At 38.9% G+C, this 24779-nt stretch overlaps 1 protein-coding gene across 11 annotated transcripts in view; it reads left to right on the forward strand.

Moving 5' to 3' along the window:
- FOXP1 (forkhead box P1) overlaps positions 1 to 24779 on the forward strand; it is a 625652-nt gene that overhangs the window by 269545 nt on the left and 331328 nt on the right. For 8 of the 11 annotated variants that reach the window (XM_070359720.1, XM_070359711.1, XM_070359708.1 and 5 more), the window contains one exon: positions 17752 to 17812. The gene's annotated coding sequence lies outside the window, so the exon portion shown is untranslated. Of the gene's footprint in view, positions 1 to 11621; positions 11765 to 17751; positions 17813 to 23931; positions 24023 to 24779 lie in introns of those variants that run through there. The other 3 variants (XM_070359716.1, XM_070359714.1, XM_070359713.1) reach the window with 2 other exon arrangements.

The raw sequence follows: 24779 nt of genomic DNA on the forward strand, positions 1-24779 counted from the left end.
CAGTGCTTTCCAGAAATTTGTGTAAGGGAAGAGAGTAAAGGGGACTTGGGGACTGAGAAGTGAATCTCCTAATTTTGTTCTGTAAGAGAGATTTCAAAGTCTCACCAAAATCTCTTCCTTAAGTGTTATTTAAATTCTCTAAGTTTCAGAGTTTTGGATACCTTTTTAACTGGCAGTAAGTTGGATGTTTTGGGGAACAAAGCAGAACAGGCACGTGGAGGCTTAGCAGGTTGGGAAGACCCACAAATGAAAATAACAGCATTGTTATGGTGGCTTTCGGTATAAATAGAGTTATTAGCTTCACACAAAAGCTCTGAGGACATGGTGGATATTAAGCTTGCAATGGTTATTGAAAGTATATGTGTCTGACAACGATTTCCATCAAAATGTGAGGGCTAAACAAGTTGTGGTGCCAGTGTGGTCAAGTGGTTTTCTAGAAAATTCACTTAATGGCAGTATCACTGACCCCAATACAACTGTAAGAAATACAGTCACTTTAAAATGTCTCTGCCCTCTTTTTGGACACCATGTAATTCTATCCTTTTTACGAATGTCCTTCTCACCCCTAAATTTGTGTGTTCTTCCCTAATGGAATGCGTCTTTACACTCAGGAACCTTGTTAATTTATGGTGTATTTTGGGATTCTAAGAAGTGAAAAATGGGGCAGTAATACGACTTCTCTTTGTTTTACTCTGAAGAGGATTTTACTACCGGGTTCTTGACATCTTCCACCTTAGTTTATCTTTAATTTATCTTTAACTGGAACCATTTTGTCCATTAGCTCTATTCTAATTACCTCTCAAAATGGTCAGATTTACAGGCAATACATGACAGAGAAAATGCAGAAGAAAATCAGCCAACCTCTCCTGACATTCAACAGCAGCCCACGTCTAAATAGTGGAAAAGTTTATTTGCTTTTTCTGAGGATGTGCTAAGTGATTTTGCAATGTGAGTGGTATGGCCTTCTAGCTCTTAGGCCTGCATTTATTAAATAAATTTGTTCTCTAACTCAAGTGTTAAGTGTGTATTATGAAACCTCAAAGCCAATTTCGGTGATTGCAATGTGCAAATATTTTTTAAATTATGTAATTAAATAGGACTTGGCCTGTGAGGTCCACCGAAGTAATTTATTAATTGAACAGTCTGATTTAATTGTATGTTATTTTCGTTTATTCAGGGAAGGGCCTGAATCTCTTAGAGAGAGAGGAGCCTCTTGTGCGCCTTGTCACTGGAGGTGCAGAGGTCTCTCCAAGGAATCTTTAGCACCCAATTAAATATTAACCAAGAAGAAGTGACTTGTTCCTTCTGTCCCTGAAACTCCATTTTGATGTCTGAGTATGGTGATTTTAAAGGAAAAAGAAAAAAAAAAAGAATCTTACTGGGTAAAAACTATTTGTTATTCTCTTGATTTATCATGACATTATTTAAAAGTGACTCTCTCTTTTCCTCTTAATTGTGCCAGTGTGCAGGGTTATATAAAGTAAGTGCATAAAAAGAGAAGCCCCTTGAATTCAGCATTAGCTTCATCCAGCTACGGCTGCAGCCTTGCTGTATCTGTTTCCTTAAAATGTCATTTTAAAGGTATTGTGGTTTTAGAGCAGCAGCTGTGACTGAAAAGTATGTAAACTAAGCTGTTCTTGCTCATATCATTTTTATATTCTTATGTCAGACCAGAAGGCTGCTTTAAATTTATTTTTCATTGTGTATTAGTTCTAGAGCCCGTTTTTTTTCCCTTCCTTGGGAACATATGTTCTTTGGGACTTGTGATACTCAAACGCTTAAGAAAATAACAATTGTTGGTGGGGGAGAAAAAAAAGCCTCAAAATCATTTTTTACTTGAGTATTATATTTGGGAGAAGACAGGTCTAAAAAGTGGACTCTCACAAGGTAGAATTGGGGGGCCTAGCATCTGTGTTTTAGGAAATGGAAGAATTCAGTCACGTGGAAGGCAGTAACTTTTAGAAGCCCAAATTGCTTTCCCAAAAGGAAAATATTTTTTGTTACTATTAAATATAGTTTATATTGCTACTTCAGAACTTTTTTTTTTTCCCGGTGAGGCCATTTACTCAAATTCTTAGTTAATATTTCTATATAGAAACGTCTTTGTCTCCAGAGCTTGCCTTTGCGAATTCCCATTTAATATGCGGTTGTGGATAAGTATTTATTCATACCATGTGGTACCCCACACCTGATCAAGTGACAGCATGGCGTCATGTCAGCCAGCAAGAAGTTGGAGTGACTTTTGAGTAATGGTGGCAAAGAAGGCACACGGGGTTGAAGGAAACGACAATAATGGGAATTTTTTTGTGTTCTTGTACATTTCACTGTGTTTAATGCCTCACTTCTGCTGTAGAAATTTGGAACATTGGATAGAGAATTACTTCTTCTCCTAAAGAGTTGTAAAAGCTGAGTTGAAAGTCTGAGCTATTAGAAATTTCCATGGTAAATATAATTTGATTACATGTTCGTAATTTCCCTCAGAGCTCAGGATTTTACTTAGAGCTGTTTCACAATGATAAATTTCTTTCTAGGTTTTGCAATCTAATTTAGCCCTAAGGTTTGCCTTAAGATTCCATGGATTTGCCTCCTGACTGCAGGCCCACATCTCTGTGCTCCAAGTGGGGAAAGTAACTTGGGGAGGAAGGTAGGTCCATTGTAGGTGTATTGTTCTGCTTGTTCTAGGACTCCCATCTCTCATTGGGACCCAGGTAGTGTTGTCCTCCATCCATAAGCTGGTCTTCGTGGTCCTTACATCATATCCATGGAAAAGGACCTCTCGGAGCATCTGGGCTGTTGGTCAGTAGGGCTAGCAGGTACGGCACAGACATCGGCCGCCCAGGAAGGACACCAGGCAGAGCGCTGGGCACATTGCTAGGACATTGCTTCCAGGCCTCTGAGGATCCTAGGGAGGGTAGTGGCCAAATGTGCACTTGGAGAGATTGGGGGCAGAGAGCCAAAGGCTGTTTCCCAGCCTGTAGACAGCTATTTAAGTATTTGAACAGCTCCATCACGCAACCACTGAGTACCAGTTGAACATCATCCCTGAGTTAACACCCTTTTCCCAAGAAGGAGACAGGTCTGGAGAAGGGAAGGGACTTAGCAAATTCTAGCAGAGTCATTGGTGGATCCATGAGTAGAAACCACTCTCTTGTCTTCTAGAGAAATGTTCTTTCCACTTTACTTTGACTGCTCTTATCTACGGAAGGGGAAAAAATCTCTTTTTCCACTTATCTTAAATTAGACTTGATTTAAAAGGCATTTTCTTAAGAATAAAACTAAGGGAGGAAAAAAACAAGATGCCTAGAACACTGAAGTGAATGACTTTCTAGAAGAAAGTTAGCTTGTTTCGATTCAAGTTCAGAAGCAACAAGATGGCACAATTTATAGGACATTTGTGATTCCTGTGTTCATATTCTTGCACCCTTGCTGTTCACAGGATTCTGCTCCAGAATCTCCTTTTAGCATGGTTGATGTTTCCAACAGCCATTGGAGCCGTTTGCTTTTGCACACTTGCTGGGAGTCAAAGGTTCTTGTCTCTGCTTCTGGCCACACCACGCACTTGGTCTCAGTCACACACTGAATCCACTTCCCAGGAGGGGATGTCTTGACTGGACCCCTCCCCTGGCCCCCCACAGGTGCCTTTCAGCTCTACAGTGAGTTTACTCTTATCTCTCATCGGAGATTTTTCCCATCTAAGCCTTGTTTCTCCCACTGAAATGCCCGAGTCATACAATGGCTATAGAAGAAACCTGAATTTTGATCGTGAAGATACAAGACATTTTATTTGGTCCCCAGTCAGTTTTTTGGAGAACATCCTTGTCTTTTGTCATTGGTAAATCTTGGTCAAGGAATTTCTCGTAAAATAAATTGATCACTTTCTATTCTAAGTGGGGTTTGTGCTTTATCATCATCATCATCATCATCATCCCTGGTAAAGCTCCTTGGTATGACTGGGTGGGGGTCCCATGGCCTTTTCCCCACCCACTGAAGAAGCTCATGAAAGATTGTGTGGTATGGAAAGTGCCTTAGCAATTAAATAAAAGAAAGCCTGGTTCACATAAAGAGACTTGTTTCTATATGGAAAATATGAGCCTTTTTTTCTTTTTCTTTTTTTACATGGACCAGGTGTGGATTAGTTCACTGAACCTTTCACCCAGCCGTATTCCCGCTTGTAATTCTTCTGAGGCATAGTTCAGCCAAGTCAAAGAAACATGTTATTAAAGGTGAGCTGAAAGGCATTTAAAAAATAAACAAACTGTTTAAGATCTTAAATCAGTAACAGAATCTATATGCACAGACTTGAAAAGTACTAGAAAATGTGTTTCAGTATCTCTGGGTTTCAGGCCAGATTCTTCTCTTACCTTCTTTAAACATCACCCCAAAGTCCTTTTTGGTTGCTGGTGGGCTGAGCAGTTGCATCTTGCTTGGATGGTAGATCTCTTGTAGCTAATGATTTACCCTCCACTGGGGAAGGTGAGACCCTGATCTTAAACCTGCAGTTCTCCAGCTAATATTGAGAGGGAAGAATAAATACTTTGATTTTATTTTAGCACTGTGTCATTAAGTTTAAACTTGGATATACATTCTCTCCTTTCTTCTAGCTTGTAGCATGGCACAGAACCAGAAATTATTAACAGCTTGTATAGATGATAGAAATCAAGCATGGGAAGTTTTAGATTTAGTTACATTATCCCTGGTTAGAATAACAGTGGCTATCATTTCTTTATCACTCATTATGTGCCAGACACGTTTTTTTGAAGCACTTTTGTATGTTAATGCATTTATTCCTCAAAAGCACATTATGTACTGTCATTCAGCCCATTTAGTGGATAAGGACACTGAGGGAGAGAGAACTGAAGTGTTGTAACTTGCCTGAATTCACAAGACCAGTAAGCATCAGACTTAGTTTTGAACCCTTGGACTTGAATCTGTTCTTGTGAGGTCTGTGTTGTCTAAGACTAAATAGTACTGTGGAGCGCTATTCTGTAGAATACTGAGTCTTAACTGAAACAGCCCAAGGAAGCATTAAGAAATAAAGATACTCATCTTGTACATCCTGGGCCTTGCCACCTTTACCCTGACCCCCCACCACTATCGCCAAGGTTTTCCCCTAGTTTAATTGTTGTTGTTGTTGTTTTCTGTTTTCTTTTGGTTGTTTTTAACAGTATAGCCTCTTTTTAGCTAAGGACCACTGGGCATCTTTTGCATCCTGTTGTGTTGCTTCTCCCTTGATTGTCTTCAACTCTCCTTGTGATTGTGGGGTTGTGGAAAGGTGTTCTCTCCCTTTTAAAGTCATTGCAAAAATCTAGAACAAGGGAGGAGAGGTATTTTAGGGGTATTCCAGGGGTGTCCCTGGCTCACCTTTTTACAAGGTGAGCTGTTCCTTCCCCAGGTAATGAGAATCCCCAGTTCCCCAGGGTGGACTTAGAGCTTCTTTCAGACACTTAGACTGAGGCGAGAAGACCCACCCCCCCACCCCACCGCTGCTGCTTTCCGTGACAGAAATGGGAGCCGGAGGGGGTTCAGGCAGCAGCTTCGGCCAGTGCCCTTCTGAGTAGCTTTGCTTCGTTGAAGACCATATGCTGAGCTTGTCAAAGTCATCTGCCTATTTCAGCCATTCTTGTTTTAGGAAAGTTAACTTGCTGTATTGTGGAAGGAGCATCACATGTAAGCAGCCATGCCAAGCTCCTCCCAAATGTCCTCCTCCTTTGTCGGGTTCTGGGGGCATTCAGCAGAGCCTTACTGTTGGGAGGATGAAAGGTTCCCTAGTGTCAGTATTAACACAGTGTCCTATATGTGTCAGAATCCTTTACAGCTAAGGAGCTGAGAGGGTGAGCCTCGTAGGGCTCTAAATTATACCAGCGTTTCTGAGTCTATTTCTAGTGGGCGCAGATAGATGGTGAGCTGTGTAAAATGGGAAAGTTCTATGTCAGTAACATTGCAGTGGTGATTACAAAATTGTATGCTTTTGTCAAGACTAATGAAATCATACACATAAAATTGGTGAATTTTGTTGTACATAATTTAAGCCTTATACTGATTTTTAACACACCTTTAAAAAAAAAAAAGATAAGTCAAAGTTGAATATAGAAGGGATCTGGGACCTGCGAATGTCAGAGAATTCAGGAAGAGTGGCATGGGAAAGGAAATGGAATGAAAAGGAGCCAGGGAAAGTTGCCTCATCGTTTGGCATTTCTCTGATGGCCAAAAGGTAAGTTTCTACTTTCGGGTCACTTGTAAGCACTGTGGGCACAGAGCTGCCAAGTTTTGTAGTTTAAGGGCTAATAAAGTCAGGGTGTGGGTAATACTGAGAGAGGGGTTATTTTCAAGGAAAGATCGCTGGGAGGTCTTCCCACCCTTAGTGACTGTGTGAGCACTTGAGTGTCTTTCTCCCCCAGTGTGCCTGCAGTAAAATGCAACTTTGGAGCCACTTTGAGGGTCTTTGCTACGTGCACCCGGAGTGTTTACCGCTATACGTACAATAGAAGGATAGAGGTGCTGGATTGAAGTACAGGATTGTTTTCATGCAACTTACATGCTGATTCATAGTGTTGATTCCATATGTATTTATTGAACAATGACCATGTGTTACTCCTGTTTTCTACTAAAATACGACATGCAAGACAGATGAAGTCCTTGCCTTCATGGAGTTTATATTCTGATATTTTGTCCCAAACTGAAATGCATGCAGTCAAGATTAATCTGACTGATTTTATCTGTTGCCTAAACTTTCCCAGAAAAACCAAACAAAATGTTTCACCGCAGATGGAAGCTGCCAGGAGCCAGATGTGGCCACGAGAAGAATGTCTTCAAGAGCTTGTCATCTGGCTCCAGCTGTGCTAACCTAAGGCCTGGTAGGCAGCCACAAGCCGCATCTGCCAACTGGTGGCCAGACGTGACTGCAGGTTTAAATAATTAGCGGAATCCCTCACCCAGTGGCTGGATTCGCTGTGTGTGTCCTAAGATTACCAGGGCGTCCAGACCAGGAGCCTCTGTGGTCCCAGACAGAACCCACAAGGGAACCGAAAATCAGTCCCTTGAGAAAATAGCCGAGGCCTTCTTATCCTGGAACGTGGAGAGGGACGCAGGGGAAAACCCATTGTCAGCAAGAAAGCAGAAATAAACCAGATGTGGCCCCCGCCATGCACGTCTTAATTCTGGCCAAGAGCTCCTTCCTGGCCCAGGATCCCTGCCTGGGGCCTGCCCCTGCGGAATAGCAGAAAGGGGAGTTGGCCTGTGAGGCTGACCCTTTCCTAATTATTGTGATTTTTAATTGTTGCCTGTTTGTGAGAATCACTTATGTTGGCCTGTATTGATTTTACCCAAAAGTGATTTGTTGAAAGTCTTAATTCCTTCCTTTGAAAGCAATTGGATACTTAGAGATGTGCCGCGACTTGTCAAATGTAGTGTATCTGCCTGCCCAGATAAGTATGTACATAAATACAATGCTTCAGCCTATCTGGTGTGAAAGATTTTTTATAAAATGTGGCATTCTCGGTTTCATGTAGCAGGCAGTCTCTATTATCATATGGGATAATGGCAATTTAGGTCACTCATTGTCCAGCCAGCTCCTGACACCCCTGTAGTTGCTCAGTAAGTGTAGAATGAGCTGAAAGAATAAGCAAAGATTGCACTGGGCATGCTGACATTCAAGTGCAGTGACTAAAAGCGAGTCTGGTTATCTCAAATAATCAATTAGGGAGACATCCTTCAATGTAGAGCAAAAAGGGAAAAGAAGTAAAGATTTAATTGTGATATTTTTAGGGTTCTTTTTTTCAGATGTCTATATCTAGTATCCGATTATCATAGAAAACACAAAATAGTGGAGACGAGGGTTTCTCTGGGGGATTCTTCTAAGCCTAAACCGGTGGATCCAGGTGTGGACATCTTTATCACAGTGAGGTTCTGCATGTTTTTTTGAAGAAGGCCTGCACTGAATAAGTAATAACAAAATCATTCAAGTGAGGACAAATGTTAAGACACTAGTTTATGTGTAAAAACCAACTTTTGTGTTCTGAGTGCATTGTGTAAATTTGCCATGCAGGAAACATAAGTGAAGCCATTTGGTTTTGTGGCATTGGTGTGGGCTGGCTAAGGGGGTGGGGGAGAAAGTTGAGGCATTGATAAAGTATGAGGCGAGCCAGATGGTTGCATTACACATCTTTTGTGTTCTTGTTTGCTTCTTAAAGCAGTTGCAGAATTTGGCCCTTGGCGATATTTTCTTCATGCTTGTATGTTCTGCTACGAATTTACTTTTGTCAGAGTCCTTTGAAAGAAAAGCCTTGCTCTTAAATTTTTTTTTTTTTTACTTACATTATAAACTTGTGAAGTCAACAGTGTGTTCATAAAAATATTTTTAAATGTTAAGTATGTTAGTAAATAATGAGATTAACTCTTCTTTTTTCTTAGCACAGTGACTTCAACCACATTTTAGTTCCATTCAGAGATTTTTGCAAAATCAGGAAGGTAGAACTGATGGCAGGCGGATGGATGCAGACAGTGCAGCTACATGTTATCCCAGGAATGAGGTTTATCTGATGAGAGATTTTAACTTTTTCTCTTGTAGCAGGTTGTCAGGTTGTGGTTTGCCTATTGTATTTTACCTGCAGGTCTGACTCGGTGATATTTAAGTGGGAATGCTGTGGAGTTGGTTGGTGGGTTTTTGCCTTCGTGTTTGCTTGGCATTTATTGCAACTGTTTTTCACACCATCATTGAAATTTATATTTATTTCCTACTGAAAGCAAATTATATTTTGCAGTCACCAGTGGCAAGGAATATTTAAGATGTTCTAAATGTAAGTAAAGGATGATATTTTATCACTGAATGCTTTTAATAAGGAATTGCTTTGGAGCTCTTTTTTCCCATCGTGATGGAATGCTTCAGAATAATTTAATGTCCTTTTCACAGTCCCAGTTTGTCTCTCTCTTTTTTTCTTTTCCTTCTGCTCAAACAAGAGAAGAGCACAAATGTGGGATCCTTGGGCGATGGTTTATTCTCCTGTTGTGCACACATTTCCAGTTTTTAGTTGGAACCTGCGGTCCCCAATGAGAAAACAGGAAACTTAAGAGTCTTAACCTTATTGAAATCTCTGCCTGGTTTAGTCATAAGTCTGAGGCAACTCCTTCCAATAATGAAGCCATTGTACGCATCGTATCTGATCAGTTCTTGAAATGTTTTAGTAAGTCTATCTTACAACATTATAAGAAGATAATCAGCAGCCTTAGAAGGTCCCCATCTGGACCGTAGAGTTCTTTTACTGAAAGATGTTTTGCCTTTTTGAGATAGCTCTCGCGTTTCATCATCTGTTCCGCCGAGATGAAGTGCATATGAAAAGTCAGTGACTCTGAATCCATCTGTTGTTATTATTTTCCACTGATAATTGGCTTGAACAATGAAATGTCTGTGTCTGCAGCCTTTGAAACTGTACACCCTGTTTATTTTCTGGAGGTCTGACTGCAACTCCTCCCCCGTCCCCCATTTTCCCCTCTTCTTTCTCTCTCAAGCTTACGGTGAGTGGCACTGGTGTGAGGATGACATCTTTGACTCTGTGCATCAGTATGTGTCACTCAGCATCTGAAGCTCGCGTACGGATCTTTGTCACAGTCCCTACGTCTGTGTTGTTTGCTCGGGGATCCAGCACTGTGGCGGCAAAGAGCTTAGCTGGGGCCACAATGCATGGATCCCTTACCTGGACTGTCGTCTTTATTTCACTGTCCTCATTAAAATATTAATTTCGAGGACAGTATCTAATACCTATGGAATTAGATACTACCTATAATTGTATAATATATTCAGTTGCATCCAGGTTTGCACGATACAGAGCATTAATATTGGATTCCACTAACAGCATTTCCATTAGCTTGCTCAACCAGTATGAGATATAGATGAGCTGGGAAGCATAACTACCCGCCAGAACTGCCAAAACAGTCATTAGAAGCTCCATTGGGATGGACAAAGGCTTTTCTCCCAGTGATATACTGATTAAATTTTGTTCTATGGTTTATTTGCATCAAGGTTAGATCACTATCGTCTATGAAAGTGGGTTATCTAACACCTGACTTGGAAGGTCATTTCAAGACAAAACAGGGAAAGGAATAGCATCTTCAGTTTCCTTGGGACCCCCTCTTAAAGAACCTGTTTTATTTTGGGGGGCTTTGGGAATTTTTAGATTTTCTCTTTGTGTTATACTGTAATACATGTTTAAGACTGGCTTTTTGGTTTGTGACACAATTTTTAAAAATCTTTTCAGTAATATTCTCTTCCTTTTGGGGCAGAATGATATAGCTAGGAAACAGCGTGGTGTTAGTAAAATAAAACTCACTTTGAAAATAGAAAGCCACTTTGTTATTTCCCTTAGCTGGCATAATTATGGTGCATCCTCTGAGGCTCTGAAAAATCTGTGACCTACCCTCTTTTTGGTCCAATAATAATATAGATACATCCTATAGAACAGCAGTGTTAGATTTGCCCCCAAAGTCATGTGTGGCATTAAAAGGAAGTAGGCGAACATAATCTTATTTATGTCTCAATCGAAATCATTTAATACTGCAAAAGTTATTAAAAAATAATTAAGTTACTAAGACCAACACGTAGCTGGAACATGCAGTCAGAGGTTAGAGGTGAGTGCGAGTTAACTCCATAAGCTGAGAAAATGCAGTAGTGAATTCCTAGTGCCCGCATGTTTTTCCTCATGTTTAAATTCCTCGGTTCTAAGGACAAATTATGTTGAGGTATGGCATATTTTCTGCCGAAATGGAGAAAATTGTTGACTGTAATTATGTTATTTAATTGAAATTATAAGTGGTTGAGGCCACTCAGTTAAAAGCGTTCTTTCTAATATATGGGTAATGTTTTTAAATGAGTGGTCATGGATTGATGACATTTGAAAGGCAGACGTTTGGGGTGTATTTTTGGAAGACTCAAATTATTTTTCTTAAATCATTAGTAAACTATAAACAATGTAAAGGGATACTTTTTCTTTTTTTTTTTCTCTTTAATTAGATATGAATGAATATTATATGTGAGAGCATATATGTGTATATGCCTGTACATATTTGTGTATGTATGTATATATTTTATATATGAAAATATTTATACATAGATGAGACAGATTTTTCTGTAGGTACAGACTCACAAGGATTGGTTTATAATGGGGCAAATCAGAGAAACAAGAGGTGTATTTCTGACCTTAAACTGTGGCTGAAAAATATGTTGATTATTTAAACCTCTCGTTGAATAAACTCCACTGCTGTGTCTTAAGCCAAGTTCTTTTTGGAGTAGCTGGAGATAACCCTGCATTCCCCCCACCCCAGCCCAGCCCAGCCCTATACCCCCCCACCTGGGGGTGAGTTCTTAATTACTAATGAACGCAATTCATTTTAATTGTTATTATAGCAACAGAATGTTTAACTGTCTCCTGTTTAGTCCTTGTCCCCTTGGAACAGGCGGTGTCTCCTGTCAGAGAGAGGACAGGTAGAAGGCACAGCGGGCGTCTGATTGAGCCAGTTATTCATTTGCTGAGTGTTTGTGTTTATGCAAAGGGGCCTCTTCCTGCATATTTAATCTAGAGTAAGGCAGTGGCTTTTGTTGTGTTTAGCCCACATACCTTCAGTCCCTGCTCACACTGCCGCCAGCCCTGGAGCCCCGGGAGCCCGCAGGCTTCCCAGCGCCTGCACTTTCTCCTTCACCAACTCTCAACTTTCTTCCGTTGTGTGAAAATTGCCTCTCCGGCTCCTTAAAGCTTCCCTTCCTCACCATGAACGGGTAAGTGTGTGCGAAGCCAAGGCTCATACTTTTGTTTCGTTTTCCAAATGTTGAGAGGCTACTTTGCCGCTTTTCTGATCCTGGTTCCTGGGCCGTTTGTCAGTTGTTGGCGGTGTTGAAATAGACAAGTACAGGTGCCTCCTAGGAAATGTGGCTGAAATGTTCGACTGGCAGAGAGAGGCTCTTGGGAACTAGGGGTTGGGGTTGGGGGGAACAAAAAAGGGAGAGAGAGAAAGAGAGAGAGAACAGCTTTATTATTCTTTGTCCTAATCCTGTTTTGTAACTATCCTGGAGATAATGCTGCCATTGTTTGCTAAAAGCTTTCAAACAGTGTGCAAGACCGAACTGTAAGAAAGCAGTGAAACTCTGCCGCTGTATTGTCTATACCCAGGCCAGGGTCCTCCCCGAAGGTCTGTGCCGGAATAGGAAGGGTTTTCTTCAGTGGAAATCGAATCGGCTCTTCATTGATATTAATAGCACACTGGAGATGTTGGCCGTGCTGCTCAGAGAGGCGGTTGGGAGGGAAGGAAATCTGATCTTGCTGGGGGGAAGATGACAGCCTCTTGGCCCCACAGTGGAGGAGACATCCATCCAGGCTTAGCCTGCATAATGGCATCCTGGCTTAACTGTTTGCTCTAGGAATTTTAATCTTGAGCTGTTTGTTTTACTATCTGGGGTCTTGCTAGTTTTTGTTCCTGTACTGTCTTTAGAAAGCACGATATTCAGAGTCTCATCCAGTCTTTTTAAAAGTGAATTAAGAAAAAGAAAAAGGCATACACTGTGCCCTTTGATCATTCTGGGGAATGGTGGTAGAAATCGTGTGATAATTTCAAAAATAAATTGCCACAGTTAAGAAGGATGAGCCGTCCAAGGGAAGATACGTCCTATGTAAAGATATTTCAGAGACTAGGAATTGTGTCCAGGGTTGGAAAGGAGTCTTCATTGCCAGTTAACTGTTGCCTCTGTCTGAGTAACTCTTTTCAACAGAAGAGTGTGCTGTTCCCCCGCAGGTTGGAAACTGAGAATTTAAATAAAATTTCATCAACCTTATTAAAATATGTAGGGACTTGGATCTTCATAGGTACAAATCAGTCTCGAGACTTAGAAACATTTATTAACAGTGAGGCTGCTGAAGGTTTTTAATAATAAAATTACAAATACCTTATCTAATTGTAAGTATATGACTTTTATGCTCTGTTTTTAAGGGGAAAAATACTTTTTTTAAATGAGGAAAAGTAACTCCGTCAGAGCACCTTCTGTGATTAGCGCTATTGTATTCTTAAATTTTGATTGATAGAGATAATAGTTTTCACTTAAAAATACAGACAGGTACTTTAACTTTCCATGACAATAGCTATTTGCATTTCTTTTATCTTTTTGTTTAACATTTGTGGGGGTTGGGACGGATTTGATTATTAACTCTTATTGCACACACTCAAGGTAAATCTAAAACAAAGGCTTTGTTAGAGCTTCAAAGAGAAAACAGCAAATATTGTTTTTAGGTTTCAACATTTAAAGCCTGCTAAAGGATACCTATAAAATATTTTCACATGACCATGACCAGGGTTTTACTTTCCTTTAAGGTAAGAGAGTGGTTTTTTCTAAATGAGATGGGCCAACGTGGAGTTGCTGGGGGGCTGCCAGCCTGAAGTCATTTCACGGGCAAGCCTCGCCAGGTTCGCCTGCGCCATGTGGCTTACTTCATATAGAGTATTTTAGATTTTTCTTATGAGAATGGACCCAAAAGTCAGTCCCTCTGATTTAGTTGAGGGTTCCAGATGGTGGGAAGAAAGGAAGCAAAATGTTCCTCGCAGCAATAGGAAGGGACAGTGGGTAGTGATGGAGCCACAGTGGTAGATTTCTTTGACAGAAGAAGAAAGGACGTGGTCCTTGTAAACCAGCAAACCTGGGTGATGGCCAAGGTCGCCTCTGGTCCCGGAGGTCTCTACTACACAGTAGTTTTCCTTTTCTTTCTTTTCTAATTTTCTTCCTTCCTTTTTCCCCTAGGTTTACTCTCCCTGTTTTTCTCCCTTCTTTTCTTCCTTCATTGCTCACTTTTCTTTCCCTCTTTCTTCCCTCTTTCTTTCTGTAAATGTGACTCAGTATTTGAAATATTTAAAGCAGGAGGGGGGTGCAGAAACACTTTGAGATTGTTTTCTAAGTGGATTTTCTTGTCTTGAATGCAAAAAAGTGAAGTGACCCTTGTGTTATCATTTTTCAGCTAGTCGAGTTTGTACTGAGATAGCTCTGTTGTTCTAGGACATCTTTGAAAAGCAAGACAGAAAAGCCCACATGAGTTAAGATTTATGGGTTAAAGAGACCAGTAATCTCTTGGAAATAGGCCCCTTGAGACTTTCTGTTTTCTCAAATGAAGTATATGTCATTTCATGGAGATATCTGGAAGGATGGAAGGTTTGAAACATGCTTCTGGACTTCAAGAGGAGGTTGCTCTAACCAGAGGTGAAACTCCTAACTGCCACCTTCATCACGGGGCAGGAGCTGGTGTTCGCTATCCCTGCATCTCAGGGACACTGACACACAGTAGGTTCTCAACTGGCAGTCACTGGATTGAAGGTTGAAATGAAATACGGTGGCTGTCTTTCACAGTCTCTTGTATACTTGTACAAAATAATACAATGCTGAAATCCTGATGCATAGCATTTCCTTGAGCTTCCATGAAAGAAGAAGGATAAATATTTTTAATGGGAAAGCACAGAGCATGTGCTGTTCATTTAGCTTCCTGTGAAATAAAATCACACATCCACGTTTACCTGTACCTCTGTTCCAGCGAGGCTCTACCAATTGGCAAAATCACATTTGTTAAATTAGGGGTCAGATATACTCATATAAATTATGCAATTGAAGCACTGTATTAAAAGGGGGCTACAGAGTAAAATTCCTAATGGAGAAGTAGGGGGGAATTGGGGAGGTAGAGCAAGAAGAAGGTGCATTAGTCTTCTAGCGACCTCAGCTGAAAAGTCATGTCTTGGTCAAGGTCTTTATGGTCATCAAACAACTTTAGGTAAATACATTACCGCATACAGTAGTTAAGAAACCACACTTTGAACAGTTTCTGTTGTCACAGGATCTTGCCTGTATGGAGAATGACATGGAAAAAAAAAGAGTAATTTCTATTTACTGTATTCCTGGTTCACTTTTAAAAACCTAAAATTAATAGGGAACTTGAGAAAGAGGGGAAAAGAAAAAAATGAAATTTATTTTTCTGACTCTTTTGAGAGCTGACAAGTGGGCTGGAGGGCAATATTTTTCTTTTAGCTCTCTTTTTTTTTAACTTAAAAGCATTACTTAATAATTTTATTTTCATTTTGGTGCCTTTGCTGCTGGTAAACATGCAGATATGTATTTGATATATTTAATGAGGCATAGTGTTGTGTTTTTTTTTTTTTTTTTAATAGCAGTTTTGGAAACGGAAGTTTTATGTTTTTGAAAAAATGAAATGCAGATTTTTCTCCTAGTTGTTGATTTCTGATTCTTCTAGGATAGTAATGATACAGACTCAGACCCCAGTACTACTCCCTAATTTTCTTGTCTGTTATATTGACATATTTCATTTAATTTAGCATGATGGCAAACAGCTGTTGAACTATTAATCTTTTCTCAGCAAAGCTGGAAAAATATCTTTTAGATTACTTTGCTAATGTATACTAAAAACTAAAATCAACAGAAATAAATTAATGCGTGGTCAAATGTACAATACATATTAAAATTTTTGGAACTTCAAAATGGAGGAAAATAGGGTTTGTATTCCACTCCCAGTTTTTTTGTGTCTAAGTAAAAATTAAATGTAGCCAAATTTATGTTACTTTAGTGATTACAAGAGGGAGGGTCAATTGTATGATATTGTTATTATTAACTTTTGTTTCCTCTGGGGGAACATTACAGATCTGTGAGGGGGAACCAGCGTATGCCTTGGCTCTGTGTTCACTTACCCATCTGTGTAGATAGGCAAGTAGAGAAGCAGACTCAGTACTTACCTGGAAATGTTCTGCAGGTTTGAATACAACACTCGAGATAACTTTATTCAAAGTAGGCATTTTCAGCAGTTTTTAAAATTAAATTTTAATAAGGTACCGGAGAAGGCAATGGCAGCCTATGCCAGTACTCTTGCCTGGAAAATCCCATGGACACCAGGCCTATATAATCTTTGCAATGCAATCTTATCTGCATTGCAAAGTCTGATACTAGAGACCCAACTGCCAAACATGCAAAAATAGATGCAACTCAATAGACAAACATGAAAATTAGTTTAGAGTGCACACATTGGAGAACATCTCAAGTAAAAGGGAGGGAGAAGGGCATTCTTGCCTTGAATTGAGTAGGGTCTGCCAGAGTTCACTTACTTTCCATTTAAGATCTGATGAGTGGTGGAAGTGGAAATTGCTCTTGTGAGAGATGGTCTCCTTGCCTCTTGTTTAATGAGCTTTTCTTATTGGCGTGGGGTGGGGCTCTGTAGATCACAGTATTACCTCGAGGACCAGACCATCACTGCTTTCTCTCTCTTTTTTAAATCACCGTTTGCCCTCTAACCAAGTTCTCATCCCTGGAGAAACCAATCCCTGGTGACACACCTCAGCAGTAAAGCACACGATTTTCATTTTCAATTTGAATTGTTTTGTGTCAAAACAAAAAGATTTGGGGCAGGTTGCAAAATAGTAATTTCAAGTCCCAGAGCTTAGGGTTTTCCCCCACGCAAATGGTGAACATTTATGGTGAAAACCTCCAATTTCCTCTTACAGTAAACATGAAAATTATGATTTCACTCAGAGCCTGCATTTTTTCCCAATCTTAATGGCAAGAATCTGCATACACTTGCTTGTGGAAATGTCATAAATTGGCCTCCGATCAATTCCTGAAAGATAGTACACACCAAAGTACCACTTTCAAATTTTTAGCCCTAGTGAAATAGGATTTAACTCTTCTCAATGATGTTTGCCTTTCTACATTCAGGGCCAACAGCCGAGCGATGAGCAGAGATATATTCTGTATAAAATTTAAACTACTTCATTACATATTGTTCTGAAGAGTAAGCAAAAGGATATTAACATTTCAGTAAAAGAATGGTATGATTTTAACATCTTAAAAAAAAAATTATATGAGCATTTGGTCAACTGATGTGGAATGAATCCTGTACCCTGTTAGTAACTTGATCTAAATTAATAAACAAATGTTTTTCTTTTCACTTGTGCCATATGTTGATCCCAGTTACATGGGCAGAAAGAGGCAGCTTGTAATGTTTCTTAAAGGATTATACACTGTTTTGCATAAGGGAGTATGCAGATGCAGGAGTTAGATGTCTTCTGTGCTTTCTTTGTGTTTTAGGAAACTTGATTTGAATTGTTTATTTCATCTGACATGAACCGTTTTTATTGAACTGAGTAGATCTGGTAGATATATTGTAAGTGGAAAACATTGTGAGAACAGCTTTCACCCACTGATGACCCCCCAAACCCCTCCCCAAGCTGAAAATTGTGGTGCTTTTATTCATTTTGAAAGGTCCAGAGTGGCATAAAGCATCTTGTCTATAAGAACTAACTCACTTGCAAGGGTGGGTGGGTGGCGGGGGGAGGATCTGTTTTAATGAAATTAGAGATGTTGTGAATGTTAACCAAACAGAGACAGGTTCAAGTAGCAGTCTGGTTTCCCAAAGCAAAGGCCTATGACTCACAGGTTATTCCACATGAAATAAATGGACAGACAACAAGATGAGAAAGAGTTTGTAAGCAAAATGCGAAATGTTTCACCTTGACTTTTCCAACATCCAAGTTGTTGTTATTGTCTTGAAGAGCTCAAAGGCACATGGTCTGGTAAGTGGAGGTCTTGGCACTGATTTTTGTTAACTCTGAGTGTCTTTTGCCATTAAATAAAATTGAGTTCTTTCGTTGTTTATCTTGCGTCTCTCCCAGGCAAATAGGTGGTTGCTGCTTTGTCTTGACTTTCAGATTTTTGATATTCTCTTTTGTTTTCAGGGTAAGAAGTGACCTTTTGAGGTGACTGTAACAGAAGATTGCTTTGCAGAAGCCAAAAAAGGTAAATGCAAATATAATTAGTGGAATTACGTTAAGGACTCTATCTACTGCCTTCTCGGCATCTTAATTCAGTTCTTTTCAGATCTCCTAATTATCAAATTTGCATGTATTTATTTGTGTAAGTACGTATGTAGCGTATTTTTGGAGGCCTTTAAAGAAAAGATTGCTCTTAAGAAATGGTTCACATAGTCACATTTTCCCCTCTAAATATTATCAAACTTTTCCCCTGTTTATGGGAGTTAACCTCTTTTTTTTTTTTTTTTTTTTGGTAGTTGACTTGGTAGTTTTGAAGTCAGGAAGGAATATTCACATCACAAAAGTGGTGATTCATAAAATTAACATGCTGCAAATAGGAGTAACGCATGTCAGTGTGTTGTGCTGAAGTGGTGTCATCCGATGGATGTTCATCTGGCGGCTTTATAATCACCTTCTTTCAGAAATTAATAGTCAGGCACCATAGCAACGCGTCGTGTTGATGTAACTGCCGTGTGGCGTGGGGCATGTCCCTGTGATGTCAGTGTTCAGCTGCCTTGTTCTCTTGACCTTACTTGAAAATCAAATGAGTACTTGATTTTAAAATTAGAAGTTTTCAGAGAGGCTAATGTAGGTTGATGAATTAAAGCTAAATTAAATTTTCTCAAACTCACTTTTGGGAGCAGTGGTTAAAAAAAAAAAACAAAAAAACACTCTGGTTAAAATGGTTATGGAGGCTACATATTTGTTTTTTTTGTTTGTTTGTTTTTGATACCCAAAGTATCTCCCCATTGAAGGCAGGGGTCACCTCACTCAAGTTGTTCTTGCAGGTCATTTTTAAGTCTGATGTTTCTTAAGGAGCAAGCGTCTTCATTTTATTTTTGAATCTTGTCCAGTGGTATTTCCATTTGACTAAGTAGATTTGTGTCAGTGTTAAAACAGGTTACTTGCCATCCTGGTTGCACAAAGCCTTTGTTTAGATCTTACCAACTTAAAGTTTATGAATTTGTAAGATACAGACTTCTTTACTTTTTAGTTGAGCAAGGTTTTTTGTGAAACTTTCATAATGTGAAGATTCTTAGATCGGTCTTGTTTTTAATCTTACTCAGGGCTTGGGGGTTCTAGAAGGTATTATGAAAGTAGGAATTTATTTTTCTAGTTGCGTTCTGGCACATTTCATTTGGACTGAAAAGTCCAACCAGCTTGCCTCATTTCAAAATCTTTGTTTTTTAATTTAAACTGTGTGGTAAGCTCCTAATTGTCCTCCAAGGAGGATATAGTACCTTTCAGATGTCCCAGCATGGGAAGGGGTGATTCCAACCAGTAATTAAGGTTATCAAGGCATACCTAGAGTATTTTTCAGCAAAGCACTTCCCAGTTTCCCAATCTTCATCTGTTTCAGGGATCTGCAACTTTTTTCTGCAAAGGGTCATCCAGCCAGTGTTTCCTGTTGTTTCATCTGTGCCTCGGCGGCTGAGTTGTATGTACATTGTGTACTGTCTCTGATCCCTACAAGATCTCAGACCAGAGTGTTGCTTGTTCAAATCCATGCCAGGTGCTGGACTCATTTCATGCTGGTAGCAAAAGTTTCTCGTGAAACTAAAGATTAAAGCTGAAAAAGTGGTTGAAAATAGAAAATATTTACCTTGAGAATTGAGTTATCCCTGCAGCTCCAAAAATGGACTTAATTAATAGGTTTTCATTGTTTTATTCGAATTTATGTATTCAGATAAATTTATAATTTATCTGTAAGCATAAATTATTTTTCTCCTGGCTTATGTCTTTATGATGAATATGCTTACACCCATAACCTGAAAATATTTGAATTTGGATAGAATAATTTTTCTCAGTTTCATGATATTGTTAAAGATATTGTGAGTCAAGGGCATGTTTGAGGGAAAGGAAACTTTCCAAGAATGTGTCATTACTGTTGACAAAGAGAGGTAGTCCATAAGGAGAAAAAAATGCTTCTTTGTAAGTACTGTCAAGAACATGGTGTCCTGCAAGTCAGGAACCCCTTGTCAAATTTCAGGACCATAGAAAAATTTTGTCCTTCTGTTGTCTTCTTTCATAAAACAAAGGAAACTGAATAACACATTCATCTAATTATCCTTTTTGTCTTGACAGCTTGGAATCTCAGAGTAAGAATTTTTGCTTAATGGTGGTTTTTTTCCCTAACAACTTCAACTTTTTGTTGTTGATACTTTTTTTTAAGTCAATATCATTTTTCCTGCTCCCTATTAACATTTTATTATTTAACTGTTTTTCTTCAACAATATAAGTTTGGTTTGTGTTTGACTCCATTTTCCATTATATTTTCTTAGAAATAAGTTATATAGACAAATAGTAAGCTGCGTGTACTTTTTTTTACCTTTTATCAAACTCAAGGATCCTTCGAAAACTAATCCTTATATATAAAGGGGAAAAAAAAGATTTGTTAAAAATATAACCTCTTTAAAAATATGTGTAAAATTGGACAGAATGCTTAGTATTTCTTCCCAGTGAATAAACCTTAAACAGAGAGACCACGCTCTTTAAGTGATGTGATGATCACGAAACCAGCACCATCTTCTGCATTACACAGAGGATGTAGATTTCAGATGCCAGGAGTTCCTCGGTCACTGCCATGCTCAAATTTGGAATCTGGGAATCATTAACCATCAGCATAAATACAAGTAAATGTGCCTACACTGATACTCTGGAAACAACTGGTTATATGCAGGAAAGCGGCCAGGCAAATTCTGAAAACCAAACGAGGCCTTTTTTCACAGTGAGGTTCAGAGTCTGAAGGAGCGTGAATAACTGTCATCCCACTTGGTAGTGATTAACAGTTTCTTCCAAGTAGGTTTGAGTCCTTTACAAAATGGATCTAGTTGCTGGCATTCCTAAAAGGTAGCTGGTAATTATTACAATCCCCACTTTGCAAACTGGGAAACTGATCACATTGAATTAGTAACTTATCCAAGGTCATGTAAAATGTCAAGACTGGAGCTAAGAAGACAACTTGCTGTGGTCACAATTATATTGTTGTCATTCTGTCATGGCCGCCTTGGTTTGGTGGTTTAATATACGTATCTATGTCATTTTTTCCCTGCTTCCCCAAACATTCACAATTCACCCATATAGACTTTTGCTAAAACTTAAAATCCAATTTGTGAAATTCATTGTTTTTGATTCAGTTCTAATTAGCACTGGGAGCAATTGATGATAATTACAAAGCCTGTATAGGTGACAGTTAAATGGTTATTTTTAAACACTGGTCATCTTAAAGCTTCATATTTTGTGTTGGTTCAGTTTTACAGTCAACTAGTTGATGAGAAAGTTAAAAAAAAGAAAGAAAATATAAAAGAACGTGTAATCATTTCAATTTTTCTTCAACCCCCAATTTGAGCTATTTTTTGTTAGATCAAAGAGTTATAAGTTATCTTTATATACTTCACTCATTGTGTCTTACATGTTACAAATTATTTCTTGGTTACAAATAAAGTTGAAAATAGCTACCCAGCCATTTTCAATATATTCATTGGTTCTTCTGAAAATATATATTTAACGTGATTTAAAACTTTACATAATGACAACAATATTCTGAGTTAAATCCATTCAAAATGACCTCTTTATAACATTCAGCATTTGACTCATTTGCCTGTTCAGGAAGTTGTTATAAAAGACACTGGAAAAGAGTGTTTTCATTGAGCTACCAGCTGACCACACTGGCTGAAATGACTACTCAGTCACTTTAGCTAGGCAGTGAACTCCATTTTATCTCCCCCTCACCCTCAGCCTATTCATGCCTGGGTTGTAACACTCAGGGTAAAGACTAGGCTGATATAAAGACTCTTGCATACAATGGCTTAAATCAAATAGAAGTTTACTTCCCTGTCTTATCTAACAATCTGACCAGTCTAGCTTGACTGGATGGGTTCTTTCTCTTTTGTGCTTCCCTCCCTTGAGCCTTTGTCCTTATCTATATGGTTGAAATACAGTGAAGTCCAACGGCAAGCAATTTTCTTTGAAGCAAATGATTTAAAAATTGCACACGTCACATCCATTGACATTTAATTGATTAGACTGCGATCATTTCACAAGAAGCTTCAGTGGCTGTTGGGGAATGCCTCTAGCTGGGTAGCCAGGAGCTTGGGAGAATTGGAGAACAGATTTAAGGGGACATTTAGCACTCCAGCAACTTGATTGGCTGAATTGGCCCAACCCAATATTGCATTCCTTCATTCATTCAAACATACATAATATAGATGTATATACTACATATGCTATACATCAATTATTGCTGCAGGTATTTATTGATGACTGTGTGCCAGATGCTAGGATCATAGCACTACATGAGAAGGATACCATCTCTGGCCTCCTAGAGTTTATGTAGCAAAGGGGAGGACAGACATTATGCGTGGTGATGATGACAAGTGTTCAGAAGGGCAGATACTGGTGGTTATGTGAAAGTGTTCTCTTACAGGGAGATCAGGGTGTCCGAGCTTTAGGTATTTTACCATGATATGAAAGCTGTGTTAGACTAATTTGATTTTCTTGTGTGTTTCATGCCAGTGTTGTGGTGAATGTTATCAAGCCTGTTAATTTTTTGTTAATAGCTTTATTGAGATATAATTCATACACACTTGAAATGAACCGTTCAGTGGTTTTTAGTATGTTCAGAGTTTGCACCCATCATCACAATTTAGTTTTGGAACAATTTCATCACGCTGGAAAGACACCCCCATACCCATTAGCAGTTACTCCCCTCAACCCAACCCCTGGCAACAACAAATACAAATACCATCAGTAGAGTTTTGCCTCTTCTGGACATTTTATGTGCATGGAATCATACAATACGTGGCCTTTTGCGACTGACTCCTTTCCCATAGCATAATGTTTTCAAAGTTCATCCAAAGCTTTAAAATTTTTAACTTTCTTACAATCTCAGAGTTATATGAGTTCTTGCTCCTAAATCCAACAAAATGGTGCCCTGAAATATTCCCTCAAGGGATGGAATCGGGAGAAAATTACTCTTTTCATGTTGTTTGTATTTCCATAGAAATAGACTTGGCCTCCCAACAGTTAAACTTCAGAATTTAAATGTTTGCATTTTAAGTTAGCTGTTTTTAAACATTGTTAACCATAATGCTAAACTAAGTAACTCTGTAAACAAGAGCTGTCTCTCTTGAATGTTCGTTTCAAAGAAAAAAATTTTAAATATTGATTTCCAGAGAAATATGCTCAATAGAGTTCGTTTTCAAGCAGAAGTCACTTGTTGAAATGTACATGAAGGCATGTTTTGTAGTAAAGACAATATTTGCAACAGTTATCAAGTAGCCATATTTTGCACAGCGAAAAAAATAAATAACACATGGTTTTAGTCATCTTTTTTAAATGATGTTTTGGCTCTTTCATCTGCCAAGGGCACAAATATCCAAACTGTCCACCTTGAGCATCTTCAGAAGAAGTTATCAGCTTAGTTGAAAACATAACAACTTAACAGAGATGTAGGAGGTATTAACCTTTCTTTGGCAATTCAAAAATCCCAGAGAAAATCTGAAGCTCAGAAATGTGCAAAAACAAAACTCTGTTTAGGGTAGCACATGTATGATAACGTTGACTGCATACTTTGTAGTATCTAGTCACATCTAGGACCTTAAAGGAGTGAACGGTGTACCAACGGTAGAATCCTTGAGTCTGTTTGGAAAGTTGACACCTTCTGCCCAGGGCCGAGTCTGGATTTGAAATTTGATGGTGTCTTTTAAAAAGTCTGTTGGTGAGTAGGACTTTTCATAAGTGGCAAGTGAAATTACTCATTTAAGTTTGCACTCTTCTGTCCTTGATCGGAACTGGTATGTCCATGGCCTTCGCATGCAGTGAGAGTGAGGGGAGAGAAAAATGAAAAGCTTGAAGTCTTCATGCTCTGTTTATGTACACTCTTTTTGAAGTGTGAAGATCATGCAGATTTTCCCTTGAATCTTGTATATTAGCAGGTATATGGTGTATAATTAAAGGTAATTAGATGTTTTGTTAATTATCTGACCGTGGAGTGAATTATTAAAAAAATATTTTTTTAATTAAAATCTTGCATCATTGGATAGACTGTGATGATTTCAGTTTATAGGTTAGCATGGATCTTTACTTCCTCACTTTTTCCTCCAGGCCTCTTTTTTTCTGGAAGTCAGTATCTCTTTCAAAGGATTGTGAGCAGCCCCTGGAGACCAAAGGAAGTGTCCTAAACCATTCATTACAGGTGACATTCTTTAAAGTTTATTTAGAGCAGTGATTTTCAAAGAGCATATTGGGACCCATTTGTGAGTTAGGAAATCAATTCACTGGACTTTGCCCAAGAATTTAAATGATAAATAGGATAAGTATACAAAGAGTAGAGAAAAATGCAATAGACTAGATCTGCACTGTCCAGTATTGAAACAACTGGCCACATGTAGCTGTTGAGCCCTTGAAATGTGGTTAGCCCAAACTTATGTGCTATAAACTTAAAATCCACAAAGCCTTCTGAAGAATTTGTATGGAAAAAATGAATGTGAACAATTTGAATAATTCTTCTTTAGAGCATCATTTGTATATATTGAATTAAGTAAAATATTAAAATTAAGTTCAAGGTTTCTTTTTACTTTTCACGTGTGGTTACAATTACATATGTGACAGGCATTGTATTTCTATTGGGCAGTTTTGCTCAAGCCAGTGGGGAAGAGAGCAGTGAGTGCGACAAGGCCTCTGCTTGTGGCTCTAGGGGGTGTGGACAGGTAGGGAAACATAATAAGTAAATATGAGGTGATAGGTGTGGTGAAGAAAATATAGGCGGTAAGGGAGGTCAAATTGCCGGAGGGAAGGAATTGCAATTGTAAAAAGCGAGGATAAGTCTAACTGGAGCACAGACGTTTGAACCAAGAAGGCGTGTTCTAAAAAAGAGTAAGTTGGCCACTGTGGCAAAAGTGAAGTCTTCCAAGGGAAAGAGTAGTAGCGGACAAGGCCAGAAATAACATGGC

The sequence above is a fragment of the Bos mutus genome, chromosome 22 (assembly GCF_027580195.1).
Source record: "Bos mutus isolate GX-2022 chromosome 22, NWIPB_WYAK_1.1, whole genome shotgun sequence".
In the NCBI taxonomy this organism is placed as follows: Eukaryota; Metazoa; Chordata; class Mammalia; order Artiodactyla; family Bovidae; genus Bos; species Bos mutus.